This window comes from Tamandua tetradactyla, chromosome 23, assembly GCF_023851605.1.
Source record: "Tamandua tetradactyla isolate mTamTet1 chromosome 23, mTamTet1.pri, whole genome shotgun sequence".
Lineage (NCBI taxonomy): Eukaryota > Metazoa > Chordata > Mammalia > Pilosa > Myrmecophagidae > Tamandua > Tamandua tetradactyla.
Genome location: NC_135349.1, coordinates 6,629,053 through 6,646,138, shown reverse-complemented (window position 1 = coordinate 6,646,138; position 17,086 = coordinate 6,629,053). Strand labels below are relative to the sequence as shown.

The 17,086-nt window shown below is 43.3% G+C and overlaps 1 long non-coding RNA gene across 2 annotated transcripts; it reads left to right on the top strand.

Annotated features, from left to right (window-relative positions):
* Window positions 1-1,782: 1,782 nt before the first annotated feature.
* LOC143666464 (uncharacterized) lies at window positions 1,783-16,278 on the top strand. Of its 2 annotated transcripts, none has more exons than XR_013167648.1 (4): window positions 1,783-2,082; window positions 2,241-2,353; window positions 3,507-3,655; window positions 16,185-16,278. It is a non-coding gene; the product is annotated as an uncharacterized LOC143666464 (long non-coding RNA). The 2 variants fall into 2 exon arrangements; XR_013167647.1 differs by lacking the exon at window positions 16,185-16,278 and adding an exon at window positions 13,531-13,778.
* The last annotated feature ends 808 nt before the right edge of the window (window positions 16,279-17,086 follow it).

Below are 17,086 nucleotides of genomic sequence, written 5' to 3'. Positions count from 1 at the left end.
CTAAAGGAAATTTTCTTTTCTGAAAGAAAGTGGTAAGCATACTGTTCAATTTTTTATTTTTCAGAGAAAGCCCTCTGCCATATCTTTCTTGAGAACAAATCTACTTACATCTTACCTTCCTGATGGTAAAAGGGTTGACCTCGGATAGCACTGATGCCTGGTTTTCCCTCTCCCTTTTCTCTGGCTGGTGTAATTTCTCTTTTCGTAAGAGAGAGGAATACTGTATGAATCACATGCCAAGAGGCCCTTGTCACCATTTGCTTGTTTTTAGTCATTTTCTGATCGTCAGCTTCTGGGCACCATTTTAATCTTACCAGTGGTGGGTTTTTTTTTTTTTTTTAGACTATGGCAAATAACACAACAGAGTGATGACTAATATTTAACAAGAGCTCACTATGCGTGAAATCTATTCCCAGGGCTGTTCGCAGTCAGCTCATTCCACCCTCACAAGCAACCTTCTCCCTAGAATATCCATCCTACAGATGAGAAAACTGGAAGGTCAACTAACTTGTCCGTGGACTTAAGATGGACAAACTGGGAAGCTTCATCTCCAGGTCACAGATGTGGAAACTGAGGCACAGAGGCCATCCACCCCATATTTGAGCCCTTGCGATGATGGGCAATCCACAGTTTTCTCTGCACCCCCAGGCAGAGGTCTTATCCATTTCCTCTCCTTGACAAACAATGAGGTGGGCTTTGAGGATTTGCCAGCCATGGATGGAAATTCAGGCAACCTGGGTTCTAGTCCTGCCCCCACCAAGAATGAGACCCTTTCACCGTGGGACTCAGTTTCCCCACCTATAAAATGGGGAGTGGACCAGATCAGGAGTTGCTTATCGGCCCCTGACTTTGGGGTGGCCTGTTCAGACACTACTGGTCCCATGACTTTTTATTGGCTCAAGCAAGTCAGGTTCACCCACTAATCTACTTGTCCGCCACCTATAGTCTTCAGAGATTGCAAATTCGGGGATCAATTGTCCCTGAGACCAATGACAACGGTGTTTATTTCCCCCCTGGGATTCCTGATCCAAGGGGATGTGGGACCCTAGGAGAGTGGGATAAATGAGGAAGCAGGAGTGCTTTCCTGACCCCCTGAACATTCTCAGGGTGCAACCTTGCCCTATGCCATCCACTCTCCCAGAGTAAAGGAAGGCACTGTGGTGGGCTGTTGTGGGTGGGAAGGGAGAGGTGGGTGCTCTGATCTGCCCCCATTCACGGAGCGGGAGGGGTGGAGAGCACACCTGCTGCAAGAGAGGAGTCAGCACCCAGCAGCAAACGGCACCCATACCTTCCACGGTGGGCTCAGTTGCACACAGACACCAACACGGATGGGGGTGGGGGTGGGGGGTGGGGGGGTGGAGCTGTCTGAGGTCCTGAAACCAATTCCACCGTGTGACTCAGTAGCCTCAGCCTTGAGAACCCAGCCCGCTGCTCTGTCTTTTGCTGTCTATGGTTGTCATGGTTACCAGCTTTCATCACGCAGGATTTCTCCTCTTCACGGCGAAGGGGGTCACACTCTCTCCTTGCTGGGGCTGAGAAGTCCACGGCCAGTTGTGAACATTGCGAGCACCCCGTGATCACACGGCTTCCCGCCAGCTTGGCTCCCAGACGTCCCAGAGAGCCGGAGGGCCCTGCTTCTCCAGCGCGTGGGAACGACCTTGACTTCCTTTCCCTCCGTCCCTTTTCACTTCCTTATTCTAGGTCTGGCTCTGGGGCTGGCACAATCAGGGCCGGCATTATCTCTCAACAACGTGACATTTCAAAACACCCAGGCTTCGGGGAGGACCGAGATAATGTCAGACAAACTCAATAGGGTTCCTCACAGGCCCTGATGAGAAATACAAAGGGAACAAATTATGGGGACTTTCTCTAGAGCCTTTTGGTGAGTGCAGAATGGGAGAGGAAAAAAGGAAAGCTATCAGTGAAAATGGCCTTTTGGAGAGGAAGTAGCGTTATCCCGCCTGCTCTCCAATCCCGATTGAGTTCTGTTGGGGAGAGAACTCTCCCAGGGAATTGTGCCCCGTGAGCTTAAGGAAAACAGGTCAAGCCAAAAATGGAATTAGCAAATGACACCGTGTATGGGTAAGTCCTGGGGAGAAGCCCATGAGCGAATTTTGTTCCTTAGTTTTGGCTCTCCAGCTGGAACTCCCTGTCTGAATTAATGTTTTTAACATTATTATTTATGCTCCAGCAACTTTTTTTTTTTTTTTTTTTTTTTTTTTTTTTTTTTTTTTTTTTAGCATGGGCAGGCTCTGGGAATCGAACCCAGGTCTCCACCATGGCAGGTGAGAATTCTGCCACTGAGCCACCGTTGCCTGCCCTCCATGAGGCATTTTGCAAGCTATTCTTAAAGGTTGGAACTTTCTTATTGTTCATTTCCGCAAAACTTCTCTGAAATACAGTAAGATTATATTAGCATTTTGGGGAAACTGAGTCCTTAAAGATACAATGTATACACTGACTTGAAAAAAAAACATATATTTTGTCATTATTGTGACATAAAATACTTAAGAAACCAAGACTCCTTGATAAATGATAAACTGCTTTGTTTTCTCTCTCTTTTTTTTTTTTTTGATAAACCTTCTAGCACTGAGCATTGTGCTTTCCACACACATCAGGCATTGAGTGAATAGAAGTTGAATTGAGTTTATCAAATCTTTATTGTCTTCTATCAATTATATAGTTTTGCTGGAGTAAGAATCTGACTCAAATAGCTTTATCCCAATTGAAGTTTTGTAGAGTAGACTTAATTTGTTTAATGTGTCCCAAATAGCTCTAAAAATTATAAGCTGTTTTGTCATTAACATAAGTCATTGGAAAATAGGCCTAGGCAGAACACTTTTCTTACTTAGTGCAATTTGTGTGTACTTTAAAGTTAAACCAGCAGAATCCTTAAACAGATTCTTAAAATTAATCTTCTCCTTGATTATCAGACAGCGTAGATGGAGCTTTCTGGAGTTCCAGCCATCGCAGACAGAGCTCAAAGTAAGTTTGTGAATTGAGCAAGAGAAAAAAAAATCGCTCTCTGGCCGATGGTGTAAAGAGAAAATCCATTCCCACTTGTCTCTGGTTGATTGAACCTGTGTGGTCCCCCCACATTAGAGCGAATGCATTAAGGACCTACAGGAGACATCTTATAGATTTTCTTGGACAGGTGCTTTTCACACCTCTACAGTTTACCTAAGGCTCAGTCACAGAAACGCGGACAGAGCTCTGCCCTTCCTAAAGTCCATGAAATAAAATGAGCCCAGAGCTAAAAAAAAAAAAAAAAAAAAAATGTTCAGGCTCATCAAATTGTGTGAGTGATGAACTAGAAGGGAGGTAGGAAGTTTGTTTTTTATTAAAATCTTATTTGACATTTGCCATATCCCATGGTACATCACCATTGTTCACTCACTCATTCAGCTGTTCATTCATTCATTCTGCAAATTTGGGTGGAGAACTTATTGTGTGCAAGGCATGATGCTAGGAGGCTAAGTAATTTCAGCTCCCTTTTCCTTTTCCAGCAGGAGGATCTGAAGGACTCCCCATTGCACGAGTTTGCGAGCAGCCTCTTCAGGTGGAGTGGTTGTGTGGCTCCATCCTGTTGGTTGACATCTGGTGGAAGCCCAATGAGCCATAATCCAGTTTTTGCCCCATCACCCACAGACTTCAGGTGAGAGCAAATGTGTAAGCCAATAGATAAATATTGATAGAAACATACCTGGGATGGTTGGGGGCAGGTGTCAGCTTGGCCAGGCGATGGTGCCCAGTTGTCTGGTCAGGCCAGCACTGGCCTGTCTGTGACTGCAAGGCTACTTTGTGGCTGGTTGACAAACCGGAAGGCTGATTTATTGAATCATCAGTCAGTTCTTTGTGTCTGTGACTGATTACGTCTATGATCAAGTAATGGTGGGTCTCCCACAAATGGGAGAATCCAATCAGTGGAAGACTTTTAAGGGAGAAGAGAGAATTTTCATGGTTTCGTCTGTGGATTTCGTCCAGACCCTTCATCGGAGTTGCCAGCCTCACAGCCTACCCTATGGATTTTGGACTCTTGCATCCCCATGGTTGCCTAAAACCCTTTGATAAAACCCATATTTGCAGATAATCTGTTGGCTCTGTTTCTCTAGAGAACCCTGACTCATCCAATACCTTTTTCAAAATCTTAAAGGAAACCTGGCAAAATCCCACCACGGTTCTTAAAGGATTGTGGCACTTGGTACAATGCAGAGTACACCGAGGCCCGCAAGCCAGAGCCCGTCAGTGAGGAGAGAGCTCTGGGGAGCTGAACCATGGTGAGGGTTGGGAGCTGGCTGGGGAACACGATGGGTTAGTTACCAGGTGACATGACTTGGCATTTCCTCTCCCCTGCCTGAAACAAGCAGTTACTCATTGAATGTAGGCCCTCTCTACCTTACAGGGACACAATGAAAAGGTTGAACGATGACTCCAAAATAGCTGAAACTTGAAAATAAAAATGAAAACGCATGGTCTTTTCTGCCACACGCCCCTCCCTTACCTTCTTCCTTGTTTTGCTGAAGAGGAAGGGCTGAATGGCAGGTCCCCAGGGCCACCAGCACCTCTTGACCAGCCTGGCCCGCGGAGCCCCCTCTTAAAAGGATAGACTCCTGGAGGTGGTCAGGTGCTGCCAGAGTGATAAATAACTAAATAACTACCTCCTCGGGTATGGACGAAGGCCTGCCTTGGGCAAGAAGGAGCTTGTTTTCAGAGTTTCTTCTCCATCCTGCCCTCCCAAGTTACCTGGATGCCCCAGGTACATCTGAGCCACCAAAATTATTCTCAATAAGGTTTTAGAATAAGACTTAGTGACTGTGGTAATTAGATTCAGTTGTCAACTTGGCCAGGTGAAGTCACCTAGTTCTGTTGCTGTGGACATGAGCCGATGGCAGGTGAATCTCATCTGTTGCTGATTGCATCTGCAGTCGGCTAGGAGGTGTGCCTGCTGCAATGAGTGACATTTGACTTAATTGTCTGGGGCTTAAATAAGAGAGTGCAAGGTAGCACAGCCCAAGCAGCTCAGCATACCTCATCTCAGCAGTCATAGCTCAGCCCAGGCCTTTGGAGATACAGAAAGAAGTCACCTTGGGGAAAGTTGTTGGAACCCAGGGGCCTGGAGAGAAGACCAGCAGAGACCATCCTGTGCCTTCCATGTAAGAAAGAACCTCAGTGGAAAGTTAGCTGCCTTTCCTCTGAAGAACCAACAAAATAAATCCCCTTTTATTAAAAGCCAATCCATCTCTGGTGTGTTGCATTCCGGCAGCTGGCAAACTAGAACAGTGTCTAACATTTACCACACTACAGGTTAGATTTTACAGAGTTTGCATGCATGCCCTGTTTATTTATTTTTTTGTTAGGTTTCGTGCTTGAAATTTGGGTAGCTTCCAGCAGACAAATAATGGTATTTAACCTAAAGACATGGTTTGAATAGCCAGACTTTCCATAAGTGGGGGTGAATAAAAAGTAAGAGCACATGAAGTTTGCTACGCTTTCCCACTCAATTGTATGTACATAAAAATAAAAGAGTTTATTAAAATGACTAGTCTATTCGAGAATGGAAAGTAGTTTTTCTGGTATTGGCATGGTTTACCTTTGGAAGGATCATACATAATCCAGGGTATAATTTAGAAAAGTACAAATACCTTATTCAAAAACTCTTTACTTTCTCTGCCAACTGGTCCTATTGCAAATTCATGAAGAATAGCACAATCTTACTCAACCAGTTGGGAGATTATAGGCGGAATCCTGGAACTTTGCATATTCACACTGGCTGTGGAATCCCTGAAGCCCTTTTTGTACAACAAATTCAATGGCTTTCCCCCCCAACTCTCCCACTGGTACTTAGTATTGTTCCTGGTTAATTGCATGGGGCAACCATACCTCCACCCCAGCCAACTGGCCTCTGGCTCTCATAAAAAAAAAAAAAAAAAAGAACCACTAGTTCTCATTAAAAAAAAATGCTTTTATTTTTGAAGCTACAATGTCATACTTAAAATATATTTTAACAGACTTGCAGTTAAAAATGGCAGAGTAAAGGCAAATTTTTACTCTACTCTCTTTATTCAAAATGCACCCAAAATGAAAAGAGCAAAAAAAAAAAGAAGGAAGAGGACATAATCTTCATTGAAATGAGGAAGCTGTGACGTACCCAGTCCAAGCCGTGGGCACGGCCCCCCAAATCCTGTGATGCTGCACTGAGGTGGGGGGACCCAGTAATGAGCAAGTTATAGGCGTCCTCAAGCACGTGTGACACGGCTCTTCAGTCACTCAAAAAAGACAAAATTAGATCCACCATACCTTGTGCCACATAAAAGGATATACTCCAAGCAGATCAGCAATCGTAATGTAGAAAATAAAACTATACAACCACTAAAATAAAACATGGGTGGCATTCTCTGAAACTGGGTGTAAGGAAAGGCTTTTAACTATGACTTAAAACCCAGATGCAATAAAAGAAAAACCGATAAACTGTATGAAAAGAAAGTTTGACACAAAGTCAAAAGACAACTAAACAAACTTGGGCCATTATTTCTAACATATATCACAGATGAACAGTTAATATGTTTAATATGTAAACAGCTCTGTAACATTGTAAAAGAAAAAACTGCAGTAGAAAAATGGGCAAAAGTCATGAACAGACAGTTCACAGAAAAATATACAAAAATAGTCTTTAAACATATATGTTCAACCCATGCTAGGAAAAATGAAAACTAAGCTACATTGAGATACCATTTCTCACCTATCAGAAAGGCAAAAATCAAGAGGCATAACACATACTCTGTTGGCAAAACAGTGGTGAAACAGGCATTCTTACAAATTATGCATGCAAATTATTGCAATCCGTATAGAGGGAACTTGTCTAACAAAATTACATGATATTAACCTTTTGACCCAACAATTATAAGACTTTTCCCTGAAGGCATACCTCCAACAACAGAAAATATTGGAAAGACACTAAATGCACATAGCAGAGTGAATAAACTTTGGTACACCCACATAATGGAGTACTATGCAGCTACAAAAAACCCTGAGATTTCTATGAACTGATTGAGAGTCATTTCCAGGATATACTGTTAAATGAAAAAAGTAAAGGGTAAAGGATATCTGTAGTATGTAGAAAAGGGATAAACTGAAAAACATACATCTATCTGCTTATTTGACCAAAGAGAAATACAGAGCTAAATTAGAGACTAATGACATAGGTTACCTAAGGGTAGATTGGGAATGGAGCATAAAGGATAGAGGTAATGGTGGGGGAAATGGTGCTTTCTGTACAGTCCTGACTTTGGAGCCATGTTAATATTTCATATAGAAAGAAAGAAGAAAGGAAGGAAGAAATAAAACTAACAAGGAAGGGGGAAGGTAGGAATCCTAAAATTGAGTAAAATTGGGGGAGGAACTAACTTAACTTTTGAATGCAGTTTTTGGACTATGTACTCTCAAGCTAAAGACAAAAAGAACTCCAATTAAACATTGAACTCTAATTAGGAGATTTCTTTTTATCAGAGGCATGAACTAGCAATTCTTTTAGAATTTTCTAGGATTGAGCAAATTAGTAAATAGATCATGGATAATGGGAATCAGGCTTTTTACTGTCAAAAGGAGTTACAAATATGGAAGGATAAAATGAACCCAATGTCATATTGGGTTGAAGCTGGAGGTACCACTGTGAACTCATGGGTTTTAGTATAGCTAGAGATAAAATGGGTATGGATATATGAAAGCATGTATATGTTTGCACACATGTAAGTACGTGCATAAGAAGATACATATATCTGTTTCCCAGTTCTGTCTACTGAGAGAAGCATCCCACTAGCAAAGAACACATTAGTGCCCAGAATGTGGTTTCTAAATGCTATTCTCCAACAAAAGGAGCCAGGGCTCTTTGGAGAAATGGCTCACCCATGGCTGGGATGGGGAAAACATTAAATAAGCCTAGACTCTCTGGTGCTAAATGTTAGAGAAAAAATTAGTGCAGAAATGCCCAAAGAATCACAGGAACATGTTAAAAGAGACAGTCACGAGCTTGAAGTTGTTCCCATTAGCAAAATACGGTACAATTTGAACATCAAAATAAATAATGATAGTAAAAGATTATAACTTATTGAGTAAAGTAAAAATCCATGAGTCCACTCTAATATACATAAGTAAGTAAATAGGGAAAAATTTAGCTCTTTTTTATTTTACTTTTTCATGTTTAGATGTTACATTTTTAAAAGATTTATTGAGATAATTTGCATGCCATAACATCAATCTAAGCATATAATTCAATAATTTTAGTATACTACAGAGTCACGCAACCCTCACAATAATCTAATTTTAGAACATTTTTATCATCCCCTGAAGAATCCCCATACTCATTAGCAGTCATTTCCCGTTTCCCCCAACCTTATTCCTCAACCCCTAGGCAACCACTAATCTACTTTTTGCCGCCATCGATTTGCCTGGTTTGGACATTTCATATAGTACGTGATCTTTGATGATTGGCTTCTTTCACTTAGCATGATCTTTCCAAGGGCCATCCATTATTGTGCCATGTATCATTTTTATTATCAAATAACATTTCGTTAGGTGGGTATATTACATTTTGTCTATCCATTCACCAGTTGATGGACATTTGGGCTCTTTCTACTTTTGGGCTATTATGAATAATACTGTGATGGGCATTTGTGTATAAGTTTTTATGTGAACATATGTTTTCAGTACTTTAGGGTATATACGCAGGAGTGGAATTGCTGATCATATGATAACTCAGTTTAACTTTTTGAGGAACTACTCAGTTGTTTTCTATGGTGGCTGTACCATCAACAATATATGAGTGTACTAATTTCTCCCCACCTTGCCAACACTTTTTAGGGTTTGCCTTTTTTATTATCACCATCCTACTATATGTGAAGTGGTATCTCATTGTGGTTTTGACTTGCATTTACCTAATGACTAATGATGTTGAGCATCTTCTCAAATACTTATTAGCCATTTGTATATCTTCTTTGGATAAATGTCTATTTAGATCCTTTGCCCATTTTTTATTAGGCTATTTATCTTTTTATTATTGAGTTGTAGTTCTTTATATATTCTGGACTCAAGTCCCTTATGAGATAAATGATTAGAAAATATTTTCTCCCATTCTTTGAGTTGTCGTTTCTCTTTCTTTATATATATATAAATATATATATATATATTTTTATTGACAAAATATAACAACATGCAAACATGAGCATTCTTAACATTTGAACATTCCATTCTTGGTATATAATCAATGACTCACAATATCATCACATAGTTGTATATTTGTCACTATGATCATTTCTTAGAATATTTGCATCACTCCAGAAAAAGAAATAAAAAGAAAAAAGAAAAAACTCATACATACCGTACCCCTTACCCCTCCCTTTCATTGACCACTAGTTTTTCCATCTACCCAATATATTTTAACCTTTGTTCCCCGTATTTTTTTCTATACCCCTTACCACTCCCTTTCATCGATCACTAGCATTTCATCTACTCAATTTGTTTTAACATTTGTTCCCCCATTATTTATTTATTTTTAATCTGTGTGTTTTACTCATCTGTCCATACCATAGATAAAAGGGGCATCAGTAACAAGGTTTTCACAATCACACAGTCACATTGCCAAAGCTATATCATTATGCAGTTATCTTCAAGAAACATGGCTATTGGAACACAGCTCTACAGTTTCAGGCACTTCCCTCTAGCCTCTCTAACACACCTTAAACTAAAAAGGGAATATCTATATAATGTGTAAGAATAACCTCCAGGATAACTTCTCGACTCGTTTGAAATCTTATAGCCACTGACACTTTATTTTGTCTCATTTCTCTCTTCCCCCTTTTGGTCAAGGTTTTCTTAATCCCTTGATGCTGAGTCCCAGCTCATTCTAGGATTTCTGTCCCATATTGCCAGGAAGGTCCACACCCCTGGGAGTCACGTCCCACATGGAGAGAGGGAGGGCAGTGAGTTTGCTTGCTGTGTTAGCTGAGAGAGGCCAAATCTGAGCAACAAAAGAGGTTCTCTGGGGGTGACTTTTAGGCCTAATTTTAAGTAGGCTTGGTCTATCCTTTGTGAGGATAAGTTTCATATGAACAAACCCCAAGATTGAGGGTTCAGCCTATTGCTTTGGTGGTCCCCACTGCTTGCAAGAATATCAGGAATTCTCCAAAGGGAAAAGTTGAATTTCCCCCCTTTCTCACCATTCCCCCAAGGGGACTGTTCTAGTTTGCTAGCTGCCAGAATGCATCACACCAGAGATGGATTGGCTTTTAATAAAAGGGGATTTATTTTGTTGGTTCTTCAGAGGAAAGGCAGCTAACTTTCCACTGAGGTTCTTTCTTATGTGGAAGGCACAGGATGGTCTCTGCTGGTCTTCTCTCCAGGCCCCTGGGTTCCAACAACTTTCCCCAAGGTGACTTCTTTCTGCATCTCCAAAGGCCTGGACTGAGCTGCAAGTGCTGAGATGAGGATGCTTGACTGTGCTACATTGCACTCTCTCATTTAAGCACAAGCCAATTAAGTCAAACATCATTCATTGCAGCAGACATGCCTCCTAGCCGACTGCAGATGTAATTAGCAACAGATGAGGTTCACGCACCATTGGCTTGTGTCCACAGCAACTGAACTAGGTATGCTCACCTGGCCAAGTTGACAACAGAATCTAACTAACACAGGGACTTTACAAATACTTCTTTGTTCACTGTTCAAATCACTCTGGGATTTATTGGGGCATCATACTGGACAAACCTAGAAAATCTCATGCCCTATTCAAGGTTCCATTTACTTATGGTGTTCCGTTAACCTGTCTATATATGTTATATTAGGAAATGCACTAGTAAAAATATAAATTTTGTATCAAATAAATATTTCTTGCTTTAGTCTCACACAGAAGTTGAAGTTTTAAAATATGAATGACCATCTATTTTCAACACCCTGTAACATTTACATTCCTTTGTTCTTCCTCATGCAAAAACATTTTTTATTTGTACATTTAGTCACTATCATTGTACACTCTAGTCATTCGTTAGATTATACCATCTCAGTCTTTATTATCTATCTTTCCTTCAGGTTTCGTATGTGCTCCCAGACCTCCTCATCTTTTCTCTTTCTTGATGGCATCATTTGCAGCATAAAAGTTTTAAATTTTGATGAAGTCCAATTTATCTATTTTCTCTTTTGAGGCTTGTGTTTTTGATGTCATATCTAAGAAACCGTCGCCTAAGCCAAGATCGTGAAGTTTTGCCTCTATGTTTCCTTCCAAAAGTTTTATAGTTTTTAGCTCTTGTATTTAGGACTTTGATCAATTTTGAGTTAATATTTGTACATGGCGTGTGGTAAGAGTCCATGTGGACATCCGGTTGTTCCCATCCCATTTATAGATGACCATTATTTCTCCACTGAATTGTCTTGGCACCCTTGTAGAAAACCAACTGGCCTTAAATTTAAATGCTTATTTTTGGATTCTCAATTCTATTCCATTGAACTGTATGTTTATCCTGATGCCAGCACCACCTGTCTTGATTTCTGTAGCGTGGAAGTATGTTTTTTGTTTGGTTGGTTTTTTTATGGGCAGGCACTGGGAACCAAACCCGAGTCTCCAGCATGGCAGGCGAGAACACTGCCACTGAGACATAGTGGCCTGCCCTGAAGTAAGTTTTGAAGTAAAGAATTGTACATCCTCCAACTTTGCCCTTCTTTTTCCAGATTGTTTTGGCTATTTTGGGCCCCTTGCATTTTTCTATCAATTTTAAGAACACCTTCTTAATTCCTGCAACAAAGCCAGTGGAATTTTTACAGGGATTGCATTGAATCTGTTGATCAAATTTGGGGATATTTTCATCTTAATAGTATTAACTTCTGATCGATGAACATGGGATGTCATTCCATTATTTAGATCTTTCATTTCAAAAGCTCTTTCTTACCGTAGAAAGTCAACCAATAATTGCAGAAAGAATGATAATATTAAAAGCTCACCATTCTGCAGTCATCCTACTAATAACCGATGTGTTTAAGAATCATCAATGGAAGCTAAAATTAGTGGGCAAAAGTTTAAGGAGTAAGTGGATATCTACATAATCTAAAAGTATCTCCACAAGAGACACCTACCAATTACAAAAGAAGGAATAATAGCTTTACAGTGGAGAAATATCCCAGGGAATGCCCTAGCCAGATGACCCCAGTTAACCTTGCTAATAGTGCACTAATGGGGCTAATAGAGTGTGCCTCTGATTATGATCACCGAGAAAGCCTTCTATGATATGCCTGCCAAAAATGCACAACCCACATCTAATCATGGGGCACTATAAGACAAACTGCACGTGAAATACGTTCTGCAAAATAACTAGTCTGCACTCTCCCAAAATGTCAGCATCGTGAAAAACAAAGACCCAAGAACTGTTCCATAATTAAAGAGACGTCAGAATGCTGTGTAGGACCTTGGATTTTCTTTGGCCACAAAAGATATCACTGGACTGTTTTCAAGAACTGGATAAGGCTGCCCACAGCAGAGCAAAACACAACCATCACTCAGTGGCATGGAGCATCTACTACTTCCCTGTACCGTCTGCCAGGGGAGATACTGGCCACAGCTCATCTCCAGTCTCTCACTGCTCAGAGTTTGTCCCTGGGGAACGTTAGGTTTCCCACACTTCTGAGTTGTGTCACCTGACCTTTCTGGGCAGCTGCCGGGAAAGTCAGGGGCTCTGTGGGTCTGATGGGGTCTGCCTAGGGTGCTAGAATTTCTGGGGTTCCTACCACAGAGGGTACAAGGACCGAGCCCAGCCTCAGACCAGGGGCTTGTTAGCCAATAAACCAGTCCTAGCCCACCCGCACAGTCCAGCTGGGTCAGGAAGGAGTGATCAGAGCATCACAGTGTAAAATAAGCCTTTAAAATAAATAGCCTTTAAAAATAAAAACTATACAAATTAAAAAATAAAATAAAAACTATGGGGCGGTACAACAGTGGCTCAGAGGCAGAGTTCTTGCCTGCCATGCCGGAGACCCAGGTTCGATTCCTGTTGCCTGCCCGTGCAAAAAAATTTTAAAATATAAAAATAAAAAAATAAAAAGTATGTATAACATATAAACTATATACGTAAATAATTGCACTCGCACACACATTAACCTCACGGTGTAACATTCCCCTCTCCCAGGAAAGTCCCTCTTCCTGACCCCACCCCAGGCTAGATTTGGTCACCTGCAGCCCATCCCCTGTTCCCACACACGTTCGCACGCTCCCCTCACCGTGTCAGAATGATCTGTTTCTTTCCTGATTTTCCCAGGCCTCCTGTGAGTCCCTCAAGGACAGACCCCAGGTCCTGTGTCCTGGTGTGCAGCAGTTTTGGACACGCTCGTGCAAATGCCAGCAAATTGCCACCCGTGTCCACCCCCCGGGCACAGAAATAAATGTTCAGCGTTATAGTCCAACCAAGTTATAGTCAAGCCCCGGCTGTGCACCCAGCCCCAACCCAAGCACTTCCCTCGCTCTGATAAAGAGGTCATTCTCTCCCCCTTTTACAGATGGAGCAACTAAGGCTTAGGGAGACCCAGTGACTCGCCCGAGGCTGCACGGCGGATGGCGGGGACGTCTTCTGCCTCTGGAGCGGAGCTATGTTTCTCATGGCCATGTTAGACTCAACATCTCAACCCCGCCAACGCGTCCATTGCGTCAATAATTTACCTGCACGATGTCAATATCATCCTGAATGAAATCTCTTGCGCATCGATAAAAGCTGCGGCCCTTGACGCAAACGTCCTCCTTGGGTTCTTTGCCGGGAAGGAGCATTTCTCCTGAGAAATGTGTCTGCACTGTTCCATCAGACAATGAGAAGCAAACAGAAAAGGAAAACCCTTTTTCCTTCTCTGCCAGGGGACTTAGAGCTAAAAGGAATGCTCGGATGGAGGAGCTCATTTGTGGGGTGGGGGGCTGGCAAAGTCCGTTTCCCAAAGTCTGTTTGAGGAGGTGACCCTCCCTCCTATTAGTTGTCCTGCTTGTATTGTATCTAACTTCGTAATCAGCCTCAAGTTCTTCCTAGATGCCAGTAGGACAGAAGGAACAAATCCGTTAATGTGAATACGCTAAAAACAGAACAAAACCTGAATTGTACAATTTATACGGGTGAATCGTATGATCTGTGGGTTATATCTCAATACATATTTTTTCAAAATGAGCAAATTAGTTAATGAAGTTTAAAATTTTCAGAGAAAGGGAAGATGAGTGGGTTATCGGGCTTTCAAAGTGGGGGTGGGGTGGGGGTGGTTGTGCCAGGGAGAGAAGGCCTGCAGCTTCTGGAAATCAGGGAAGGTGGATGCTTGGACAGGAAGTTTGAAGAGCGGGCACTGCGTGCAGAGGGCTAGAAGGAGATTTGCCTGGACTGCGGGCTCAGGTCAAAAAGCCTCAAGGCCGGATGGCGGGTGAGCCAGGCCCCACAGCTCAGGCTGAAAAGCATGCAGCCCGTGCTCCAAGCCAGGGGTTGCAAACTGGCAGCTGCCCTGCCCTATCCAGCCCACGATGGCTTTCACACATTGCTTTGACGAATTTAAAAAGCATCGCCAACATTACAAATTGGGAAATTCGTGCAAAAATCCCGGTTCTCCCAGTTTGTCTGGAAAAAAAATCAGAAAGCCTGCCACGGTCTCCATATTCTCACTCGGCAAGGGGGACCCCGAGTGGAGAGGCTGCCATCGCTGTGGTCAGGCAGAGGTGCCCCTGGTAACTCCTGCACTCTCGTGCCTCCCGCCTGGCCCCCCTTGGACCTCTGAGTTTGTGACCCCAGCCTAGGCAAAAAAGAGCTGTTGACATTTTATGGGGAATGGAGTCAATCATTGGCGCATGATGTTTTATGATGTGGCTACATGGGATGGATTGAAGGGGACAAAGGGAAATGCAATCAGGGAGACACATAAGAGTACAGGCTAGACCCACTAGAGTGAGGGTGGAAAGAAAAAATATCAGGGGGAAAGAATAGGCGGGATTCCAAGAGCGACTGGAATCAGGAGATGGGAAATTTCCCCATGTGGGAAGCAGCTGGAGTTGCTGGGGAGAAGACATTTTGGGGTTCATTCACTGGGCACGTGGGAATGCAGTGCTATGCTGGTTTGAAAGGATTTATGTCCCCTAGAGAAGTCATGCTTTAATCCTGATCCCATTTTGTGGGAGCAACCTTTTCTTTTCAACACTATTCAGCAATGTAGGTCGGAAACGTTAATTAGATTATCTCCATGGAGATGTGACACACCCAGTTGTGGGGATTAAATTGATTAGATGGAGATGTGACTCCACCCATTCCAGGTGGGTCTTGATTACTTTACTGGAATCCTTTAAAAGAGGGAAACATTTTGGAAAAGTCTTGAGATCTGAAAGACACAGGAAAAACGACATAGCCACAAGAAGCAGAGAGCCCACTAGCCAGAGGCCTTTGGAGATGGAGAAGGAGAATTCCCCTGGGGGCGCCTCATGAAGCAAGAGGCCTGGAGAGGAAGCCAGCTGATGCCATGTTCACCACGTGCCTTTGCATTTAAGAGAGAAACTCTGAACTTCGGCAGTCTTCGTGAACCAAGGTTTCTTTCCCTGATGCCTTAGATTGGACATGTTTATAGCGGTGGTTTAATTGGGACATTTTTGTGAGCTTAGAACAACTTGCAACTTATTAAATTTCCCCTTTTTAAAAGCCATTCTTTTTCTGGTATATTGCAATCCAGCAGCTAGCAAACTAGAGCAAGTGCTGTATGCCAGCCTCCTTCCACTCCTCCCTTCCTAACCCTTGGACGTATCAATGGACCCTCTTTCTCGAATGGAGAACCACTGTTGCTGCCAGAATGTTCCATCTTGGCCACCCTGGCTAGTATTGCAGCAGCCCATGAGCATGGCTCTGCAGGGTTTCCTCCAGCTCTGAGCAGTGGGGCTTGGGGAAGGCTGGCTGCTGGTCAGGCCACAAGTGGGGCTCTGTGGCCATGGCCTCAGGGACTTCACTGAGGTCCGGTGCCCACCCTACATTTGGAGCCTCCTGCACCAAACTTTGCCGGGGTGCCGGAGAACATTAACCTCGGGGAAGACCCCTCTCAACAGCTCACAGGAAGAGCCACATACAAAACCAACATGATGATCTATAGGGGAGAAATAAAACTAGTAAATAATATGCATGTATGCCTGGCCAGCTCCTTCTCTTCCACAGGCACACTCCGCGGGAAGCCGAATTATAAGCAGAAGGCTGCTTGGAGAGCTGGACACCGAGGCAAAAGGAATCAAAAGGCCACCTTGATCAGAAGGTTTGTGGGCATCGGGCTCTGTGCAGCCGTCAGGTTTCTGCTGTGCTGCTGCTGTGTAACAAACCTAAAGGCTCAGTGGCTCAAAATGGCATTCATTTCCCGATCAGGAGCTTGCAGGGCAGGTTCAGAGTGGGGTTTCAGACCGCACGTGGGATTCGGCTCCACATGCCTCATTGTGGGGCCCAGACTAAAAGGACACCCGGGCAAACTCCTTTAAAGCCAGATTCACATTGCAACCGCTACCATTTCATTGGCCCAAATCTGGGAGCTGGGGACACCTGTCACCCTCAGGGAAGACGTGGCAAGAACTGGGTGCAGGTGATGCAATCTGCCACCCGCTGGTAAGCTGGCATGAGCCTCTGTGCCAGCCCAGTGTCCCTGGACCTTAGACCAGGGTGCCGCATCTCCCAGGCAGTTCCAGGACAGGTGGTGGAAGGGGTCCTTTTCCCTGCCCTTCTCTCTCTGCTTGACGCAACCTTTCTTTATATAAATTGGGTATTAACTCCAATTACAGTCCTACAGACTGAGAACTCACTGTCTCTTGAGGGTGACAGCCTGCTCTGCAGAGGAAGCCTTGAGCCCATGATTCAACCCTCCCAGGTGAGTCTTCTTGCCCTCACTTCCCTGATCGTTCAGGATGCTTCAGGACGCCTCGCCATTGCCTGCATGCGTCTCCTCCTTGAGGAGATCAGCTCCTCGAAGACACACACCATTGGAGAACTTCTCCTATCACCCCAGCCATCTTAGTTTACTGGAGAGGCTGCAACAAAGCGCCACAAACCAGTGGCTTAAAACAACCGGAATGGAT